The sequence below is a fragment of the Silene latifolia genome, chromosome X (genome assembly GCF_048544455.1).
Source record: "Silene latifolia isolate original U9 population chromosome X, ASM4854445v1, whole genome shotgun sequence".
NCBI classification, from domain to species: Eukaryota; Viridiplantae; Streptophyta; class Magnoliopsida; order Caryophyllales; family Caryophyllaceae; genus Silene; species Silene latifolia.
In genome coordinates this window covers 310,045,817-310,055,714 of record NC_133537.1, presented here as the reverse complement: position 1 = coordinate 310,055,714, position 9,898 = coordinate 310,045,817, and the positions used below count along the sequence as shown (strand labels likewise).

The 9,898-nt window shown below is 39.2% G+C and overlaps 1 non-coding gene across 1 annotated transcript; it reads left to right on the top strand.

The window, feature by feature from the left end:
- Positions 1-8,110: 8,110 nt before the first annotated feature.
- On the top strand, positions 8,111-8,217 carry LOC141624373 (small nucleolar RNA R71). The gene has a single exon (XR_012534179.1). It is a non-coding gene; the product is annotated as a small nucleolar RNA R71 (small nucleolar RNA).
- The last annotated feature ends 1,681 nt before the right edge of the window (positions 8,218-9,898 follow it).

Below are 9,898 nucleotides of genomic sequence, written 5' to 3'. Positions count from 1 at the left end.
ATGAGGGTTTAGTTGGGGTTTGGTGTAGAGAAAAGTGAAGGAAAAAGGGCCATGAGTCATGATAAGCCCAATAACTCAAAATGAGTCGGTTTCTACTAGAATTTCCGCCTCAAACCTACTATAATTCAAGACGGAGAATAATATTATTAGAATCTACACTATTATTATCGTTACATGACTATGACGATATTTTATAAAAATAAGCTTTAAATAATAATTATTTAATAAAAATTACTTAAAAGTTTATTTAAAATATAAGGAAAGGGCGGGGTGTTACAATCAATCCCCATGTTGGTTTCCCCTAATTTCCCATCAACCCTAGTTAAGAAAACTACTCACTCATTATCAAGTTCAACATGTTAACAAGGTTGTCAATCATATTAACAAAGCAAAACATGATGAATAAATGAAGATGATTAAAAATAATTAAAATGGGATTAAGAGAATTATACCTAATGATGATTCCAAAATAATAAGCAAAGAATAATAGAAGTACTTGATGAATGATTGGAAAGTTGTCAATCCTCCAAATATACCCAAATAATCTTCAATTACCTAAAATAAAAGATGAACAATAGAGAAAATTAAGGAAATGAGATTTGTATTAAGACTTGATTAGAAGTTGATTACAAGATTAAAGAGAGATTAGAATAATATAAACTACACTAAAGATTGATAAGAAGAACATGATAATCTAATTAGCCTAATGGGGTATTTCTAGTGGGGATTAGGTGCACAAATTAGGGTTACTAAGGGCTTAAATGACGATTAAGTCCTTGAGGAATCGCTCCTTTCAAGAAAAGATGCGGGTCTCCTTTTAGCTAGTCTTTCAAAAATATTCGCATCTTGAATGGAGCATGAAGAGGACGTGTTGCACTGGAAGACAATCCGAGCGTCCAAAAGGTCGGGACGAGCGGATTGTGTAGGCGGTGGACGAGCGGCCTGGCAGCTTGGACGCTCGGATTGTGGAGCTTCTGGACGAGCGTCCCGATAGGTGAGACGCTCGGATCCTAGTCCAGCGTGCCATTTCTTCTTTTCTTCTTTTCTTCTTCCAACAATCATCCGGGATCTTGTCGGAGATGCAAGGATCTTCTTCATCATTACCCATCTACTACATTATGTACAAAGGCCTTCTAGTTTTGTATTCACTTTGATGCTTGGTCATTGGATTCAATCAATTTAGCTCTATTTTGCCATGAAAATGCAAGGTTTGCACTCCTCTCCTACCAAGGAAACAAAACCTCAAAGAATATGCAAAACAAAGGACTAAAGATAGTAAATGAGCCAAATATGCACTAAAAAGCATAGGAATGAGGCTAATTCGGGGACTAAATATGCTCAAATATTGGTCACATCGAATATCCCCAAACCGAACCTTTGCTCGTCCCGAGTAAAGAGGTGACAAAAACTAAGACCCTTATTTAAACTAGCCTACTAATATAGCCGATATAAGACAATTAGCGGGTCTCACTCCGCCCCTTCAACTCACAACAAGACAACCATGAGGTAGGATGCCTTCTTGCAAGGCAAGGTGGGTCTTGCCAAAATGGCGACACATCCAATCATTAAAGCACATAAAATCAAGTAATGGATGCATCTACAAAAGAATAGTCACTTTCCTCATCTAAGTGGCGGAAATTATCTAAAAGGGGAGCAATTCAAGGGTACACACTCCTTCATAGATATGGTTTCTTCAAACTACTAAGCCTAGAAGGATACCAATAAATCACCTCCAAGTTGTGTCAAGCAAGGGTACCTTTGTCCTCAATCGTTAAATGCTTTCATCAAGAGTAGACTCCCTATGGTGTTAGAAACACTGGAGGATCGCGGAATTCCCCTTCTTGCCTAGACAAGAAGAAGGGTCGTCCCCTCTCTACCATGCACAAAAATGGATACGATGGATAAAGGGATCAATAGTATTTGAGTTTCATTTGGGAGTTTGCTTTGTTGTTGTTCCCCCCCCCCCCCAATTTCTTGTGGCATTTGACATTTGAGAACACTTTCTTTTTGCCATTTCTTTTGATGTTTGGCATTTTCAACACTTGACAATTTTTCAATTTTTCTTTGCATTTCTTTTTGAACATTTTCAAAGTCACTCCATTTGTAGTGAGAGTGCTTATTTTTGAAGTTTTAGGAGTCTATTTTTGCTCCTCTTTTCTTTTGATGCAATTTTGCAAAAATTTTTGACATTTCATTTCATTTCTTGAACTCAAATTTGAATAATTTTTGTGCCCATTCCCTTTGATGACAAAATATATGGTAGAACATGGATGAATGATGGTTGTATGGTTTCAAGGGTCACCTTGGAATAAACGGTAGCCAAGGAGTTATCACACCACAATGTACTCTTGACTAGGCCTTAATCCATGGGTCAAAGGATACTAGCATGACACATCCTAAGGTGTTTTACAAGTATTCTAACAAGCAAAGTATTAAGAAGAAAAAACATCTACTACGGCCTATGTACACTTGTCAAGCTTCCCAAATAGACGGTTTCGCAAAATGTTTCTAACATGCAAACTATATGCCATTATGCAACTAACATTTATACATCCTAATGCATATGCTTCTACCAACTAGTATGTCATATAATCTAAATGCAAGTCCTAGATTCACATTGTTTATACCGCATCAATCAAAATAAAGCCACATAGTCATTAACATAAAGAGGAAAAAGGAGATTGGAAAGATCATACCATGCGGTCTTCAATATCATCATGTCTCGGATGTGGCGTAGTCAATCAATGTGAACAAGGATGAACAAACACAAAATATACGAAACAATATATACAAGACTATACTACAAAGAAAATGAACTTGTTTTTGGATTTTCAATTTTTCAATTTTTTTGGATTTTTCGAAATTTTGGATTTTTTTGGATTTTGAATAAAAGTTAAGTTAAAATTTCCCATCCTCACACTAGTATGGGCATTGTCCTTAATGGCCAATACGATAGGAAATTATGCAATGAATATGCATGATTTCTAAACTAAATGCAAACTACACTAAACTACACTACATGATGCATGTGTTTTTGTTATGGCGGAGAGCATAATTTAAATTAGCTCCCAATGCATATGCATGGACTTCCCCAAACCAAAATAGACATTATTTCTAATGTCATGAATTTCGGGGGAGTTCATACACATAGAATGCAATGCATGAAACTACCATTTGTCATTTTGGATTTTACAAGTCGGGAACAATAAAAATGAACACCTTAATGAAGCCAAGGTGTTAGTCCTCCAATGTTGCTAGGACTCCACAAAATGATCAAGATAAAATAAAAACAAGAGAAGTAGACAAACCATAAGGGAGGTGTAAGAATGTAGGAGCCTCCAAAGTTTGCTAATCCTCACCCATCGTATCATCATCATCATCATCTTCCTCTCTTGAGGCATCATCAACCTCCATAGATGTGGAATCATGTCCACTCTCACTTTCACTTGCTTGTTCTTCTTCACTTTCCTCTTCCTCTTGGACTTCTTCTTCTCCTTCTTGGTCACCACCCTCATCAACAACCATATTCTCTCCACCCGGTCTACCACCACTAGAAATGCTAGGAAGAATACTTCCCTATCCGCCCAACTAGGCAAAGGACATGATGGGTCAAGAAGTCCTTGCCTAGCTAGATGTAGGAGGGGCTGATATTGGGCCTTGTAAGCATCCACTCTATCATTGTAAGCTTGCTTATGCATTTCCCTCATGAGTAAAGTCAAGTAATCATTTCCCACTTCGACATCTTTGGGTTTGAACTCGTGGTATTCAAATGGGTAAAGTGGGGTGATAATGGAGGAGGAGGGCTCGGCAATTTCGCCCCTTTGTTGTTGAATGATATACTCGGTCTCTTCGGAGAGTGGGAGAAGGTAGTTTGATCGGTGAACATTCAATCGGCAAATTTTGGAAGGCAAGGTGAAGGATCTAGCTTCATTTGTTAACCACCCATATTTGTTGTCAAGAGTGTCGTGCTTGACCCACTTAAACTTGTGAATCATGGTGTCCATATCAATAAGATGGCCTCCTTTAACCGGCACATAAGTCTTGTTTTTGTTGAAATTCCGGTTGAAATGCTTAGCCAAATGGGTAACTAGTCCTCTACTGATAATAAAGGCGGTGCCTTCATTGCCACAATCGACATTAAGCCATCGTTCAACCAAAAGTCTTAGAGCATTGTATGGCTTGGTAAATTCCCTCCCAATGTTCAAGGCCGACTCAAGAAGAATACAATCGAGTTTGGTAAGATGATTTATGCCATTTCTTGCTATCAAAGTATTCCCAATGACCTTATGCCATACTCTAATGCCCGGATGGTGGACTAAGAGAGCACGACAATCATGAAAGCGTATGAATTTCTTTCCGGAAATTGCCATCCAAAGAGGAGCGGGGTCATACTTGATAGGAATCTTTGTATATTTCGGGTTATCACTAAGGCCTAATATCTTACCCAATTCGCCATAAGTTATGCGTCTATCAACATTTTCAAGACAAAACTCGATGTTGGTTCGAGTCTCCACCCTTGTGACTTTCAAAGAACTTAAAAATTCCAAGGTGAGGGAGGGGTATGTCAATTGTTTCATTGTAAACAATTTACCCAATCCCATTGACTCATAGAAGGTTTTGGTTTGTTCAAGAACACCCAACTTTGACAATGCATCTTCACAAATAAACTTAGTAGGCATAATGGTTTTCTTAGCAAAGTGAATGAATTTCTCCCTATGGGAGTCGGAAGTGAAAATTACCTCCGGATAATTAGACAATTGTTTAATGACCGGAGTTGTTGATGTTGTAGCTTCCATAGGGGGATCTTGTTGTTGAACCTCCAACCTTGCATTATGGATTACCAAAGCCTTTGACAATTGTTTTGCTTGAAGAGCTAGTTGCCTTTTGGAAAGTATCTTCTTTTGGGGTGCCTTATTGCCTCCTTTAGTTCTTGCCATTCTCCTTTGCTTGATTACACCAATGAAAAATTGAAATCTTCAATTTCTAGTAATGCCCAAATCGATTTAAGATGAATGAATGTTGCTTTGTATCCTAAAAATCGACTCAAAAGTTGAAGACTTTGTTGTTTGAATCACTTGTTGTTGCAAAAGGAGTGATTAATTTTTGTTGTGAGGAAGTTTGGATTTGATTTGGTTGAATTTGGTTGAGGAAATTTGTTTTTGTTGATGGAGAGGATGAGGGTTTAGGGGTTTTTGGGTTTTGGGTAGTGTTTGTATGTTGAAAAAATGAGAATGAATGGGAGAAGAGGGTTTTAAAAAGACCCGTTACATTTGAAACTGCAGGGGAAGACGAGCGGACCAGGTGTCGGGACGCTCGGATTCTTCCAAATTTGGCTCAGGAAAAGGCGCCACAGGACGAGCGGATTCCTAGAAAGACGAGCGGATTCTTCGTGGTGAGACGAGCGTCTTTCTGGGAGGACGCTCAGATTCCTTTACAGTGAAAATTCCCAAAATTTAGCAGCAAAAAGACGAGCGTCTTTCTTGAAGGACGACCGTCCAGAATGAGACGAGCGGATTCTCAGCTGAGACGCTTGGATTCACAGTCAGACCAGATTTTTGATTTCTGCAGCTCTACCAGACGAGCGTCTGGTAACTTGGACGCTCGGGTTTCTTCAGGATGAGCGGATTGTCCATTTGGCCGCTCGGATTCTTCCTTGACCACACGGATTCAGGTCCATCCGTGGGTACTTCGTAACCCGTGTCATTTTCATTCTTCAATTCTCATGTTCTTCATTGTAGGGGCACTACAAAGGCATGAATAGCCTAGGCAATTGCTATCCCCACACTAAGGTAAAGCACTACACATAAATAAAATCATAAGTCCCTCCCTCCCTTCTCTCAAAATGATTAAAATCTTGATCAAGGCACAAAAATATAAATCCAAAAATGACAAAAATGCAATGTAATAATTGAAATGCAAGTTAGAGAGTTAGAATATTTACAAATGGTGGTTTAGAGAGGACTCCACCAAACTCTCATCCAATGTGAGATGTCAAGGGGGCATGTTCAAGGTGTTGTTGATGTTACTCAACACCTTGAAGAAGTAGTCGAAAGCTTGCTCATTATCATGATAAAGATCCTCAATAGATCTTTGCACTTGTTGTTCTCCATGATGGTCTTGGTTCATAGCATTACCAATATAGGGATTGAATATCCCTTCAAACTCATCATCCCAAAGACCGCATACTTCGTCTACTTGATCACTAAAAATTTCTTGAGTTGATAGAGACAACTCTCCTTCTTTCTTGTCTTGGCCAATGAGGCCATCTTCTTCACTTGTCATGGGTGAGCTTTTCAAGCTCTCATTGTTGCTATTTCCTTGTTCTTTTGATGGAGCATCATCCACTTTCTTTTTCCATTGAAATTCCAACTTCTTATCATCTTTCCGGCTATAGTGATTAACCATAAAGCATGGCTCATGCAATCGGAGAGCTCTCATGGTCTTGTCAAGATTGAAAGTAATGGTTTCATCTCCCACTTCAAGGGTGAGCTCTCCATGCTTCACATCGATCACCACTCCCGCGGTGTGCAAGAAAGGTCTTCCTAAGATAATAGGAATGTTGGAGTCTTCTTCCATGTCAACAATAACGAAATCCACCGGGATGAAGAATTTTCCAATTATCACGGGGACATCTTCTCATACCCATAAAGGTGTCTTAGTTGATCTATCCGCCATTTGAAGCGTGATGTTGGTACATTTGAGTTCTCCCATTCCTAGCCTCTTGCTAACCGAATATGGCATGACACTAACACTTGCCCCAAGGTCACATAAAGCTTTGTTGATTGTAGTGTCACCAATAGTGCACGGAATGGAGAAGCTTCCCGGATCTTTGAGTTTTGGAGGTGAACTCCCTTGAAGGATGGCACTACTCACCTTAGTGAAGGCAATAGTCTCAAGCTTCCGGATTGATTTCTTCTTTGTAAGGATGTCCTTCATGTACTTTGCATAGGCCGGAACGTGATTGATCAATTCCGTGAAAGGAATCGAGACTTCTAAATTTTTCACAATCTCCATGAATTTTCCAAGTTGGTCATCAAAATTGAGCTTAGCTTGACGACTCGGGAATGGAAGTCTAATCACAATGGGCTCCTTCTCTTTGGCCTTTTCTTCACTTTTCTTTGAAACTTCTTGATTTGTGGGTTCTTCTTCCTTAGAGTTTTGCACAACTCTTTCCTTGTCACTAGCTTCCACAACTTCATCCTCAACTTGCTTCTTTGGCCCTTCATATCTTGTACCACTCCTCAAGTGGATGGCACTAACCGATTCATGTCTTGGGGGATTACTTTGAATTGGTAATTGCCCCTTTTGTCTTTGAGAGCTTGAAGATGCTAGTTGGGTCATTTGAGTTTCCAACATTTTTGTGTGGGCTAGGATGTTGTTGATGGTGATGTCTTTTGCTTGGCTATCTTTTTGAATTTGAGTGAAAAATTCTTGTTGATTCTTTTGCATTTGGAGGACCGCTTTTTGAACATCAAAACCTTGGTCATTTTGTTGATTGTATGGAGTTTGGTTTTGGTAACCTTGGTTTTGGTTGTAAAAGGGTCTTTGATTTTGGTTTCTCATGGGAGGTGGGGTGTATGTTGGTTGAGGGTTTTGAACATTTTGGCTTTTGTATGAGAGATTTGGGTGGAATTTGGTGTTTTCATTGTAATAGTTGGAATAAGGGGTACCACTCTTGTATGCTTGAAAAGCATTCACTTGCTCACTTGTTCCCCTACATTCATTTTGGTCATGTCCCAAAGTTCCACAATTCTCACATATCCCATTTAGGATTGATGAAGATGCTACCATGGCATTAACATGTTGCTTTGGTGATTTTGAGGCTTCTTCAAGCTTAGCCATAGCTTTCTCAAACTTCAAGTTGATGGTATTAATATGAGCACTAAGTTTAGCACCCAATTGAGTGATAGAGTCCACTTCATGCTTTCCTCCTCTAGTAGCCATGCGAGGTCTACTATATTGTGAATTATGGACCGCCATTTCCTCAATCTTGTTCCAAGTTTGATTGTCGTCAACTTCGGTGAACATACCATTTGATCCCATGTTGAGAATGTTTCTTGAGTCTTCATAAAGACCATTCCAAAATTGTTGTACCAAGAACCACTCGCTAAGTCCATGATGAGGACATGAGCGACAAGTTCCTTTGAATCGCTCCCAAGCTTCATACAAAGATTCTTCGTCCCTTTGCTTAAAACCCGTAATTTGAGCTCTTAGCATGTTAGTCTTTTCCGGAGGGTAGAATTTTTTATAGAAAGCTAGAGCCAACTTCTTCCAAGAATCAATTCCAAGAGTAGCCTTATCAAGGCTCTTCAACCTTTGTTTCGCGGTACCAATTAGAGAAAAAGGAAATAAGACCCATCGAATTTGGTCTTGAGTCACTCCGGTTTGTGAAATCGCATCACAATAGTCACAAAAAGTCTCCATGTGAGAATGAGGGTCTTCACTAGGCATCCCCCCAAATTGGCTTCTTTCGACTAATTGGATAAATGCGGATTTTGCAATGAAATTTACGGTTAAGTGTTGTGGTGTGGGAGTTCCATTGGGTAGGTTCTCCTCGGTTGGTACGGAATGTGATGAAAACTTAGGCATTGTGGGTTGATTTTGTGGTTGATTTTGTGTTGGGTTCTCCTCACCTTCTCTTGCAAAAGGGTTGATGAACTCAAGAGTATTTGAATGAATATCTACAACCTCACCAATACCTCTCAAAGTGTTTCTAGCAAGTCTTCTATTGGTTGTCAAAGTCCTTTCAATTTCGTGATCAATGGGTAACAAGTTACCTTGTGATCTTCTAAACATGCAAAATATCAAACAAATCGAAAACAATTAGAACAAACCTTGAGGAGTTTTACTTCCCCAAGGCAAAGAAATACATAACTAATAACAATCAAAGAAAATCAAATCAAGTTAACACCGTCCCCGGCAATGGCGCCATTTTTTGGTCGGACGTTCACTTTGAACTTAGATTTCGGTTACTTGTCGTTAGGAGCACCTAGACCAAAACAATATTTATATCTTCACAAACAACTCTACTATTAGTAAAGAGGCAAGTAAAGGTCGGATCCCAAGGGATGAGTATTGATGTAAGATTTTCGATTGCAAGTAGTGGTGTCTAGAGGTGTCACAATTTGGGTTGAGATAAGAAGATCACTAAACTAAATAGCAATAAAAGTAAACAAGCAAGATGATTAAAATGAGATGTAAACAATTTATTAAAAGCACTAGGGTGTCATGGGTTCATAGGGGATTCATGGGATTTGATCATACAAACATGTCTTCAACTAGATGCAAGCAATTATTGTTATGATGGGATCGAGTTAGTGTATATCTTACAATCCCTAGGAAGGTTTGGGTCCCGGAGCCGAATCGAATATTACTGCCTTTTGAGTCAATGTCAGTGACATTGAAACATGGTTGTAAATTGTAATTATTAAACTTTGTCTTTTGGCATGAGAATCCCAAGTCCTAACTACCGAAACTTGAAACACGGTTGTAATAATTAAAGTTAAAGTGGCATTGATATCAAACTTTGGCATCTGGCAATTTAGTGTGTTATTAAGGTTACTGTAACATTGAAACTTGGATATTACTAAGGTATTGTGCTACTATACTTCTGAAACTTACAGAGATCCGTTTTGGACCCACATCTACCCGGATCTATAAGATCTGGATATGGATCTTAAAATTTTAGACCCTTAGGATCTGGATAGGATATGGATTTGGATCTTATGGTCCACATCCGATCCATTGTCATCCCTACCGATGACTTGCCATCTTTACTTTTCATTTTTTTGGGCTTGGGGTTTATGCGGCTGAGGATGTCATGCATTATGCTTTTCTGGCGTCCCGTTTGCAGTCTGCTGAGTTGCAGGCTAAGCTCCCGCGTCCTTCTCATATCATT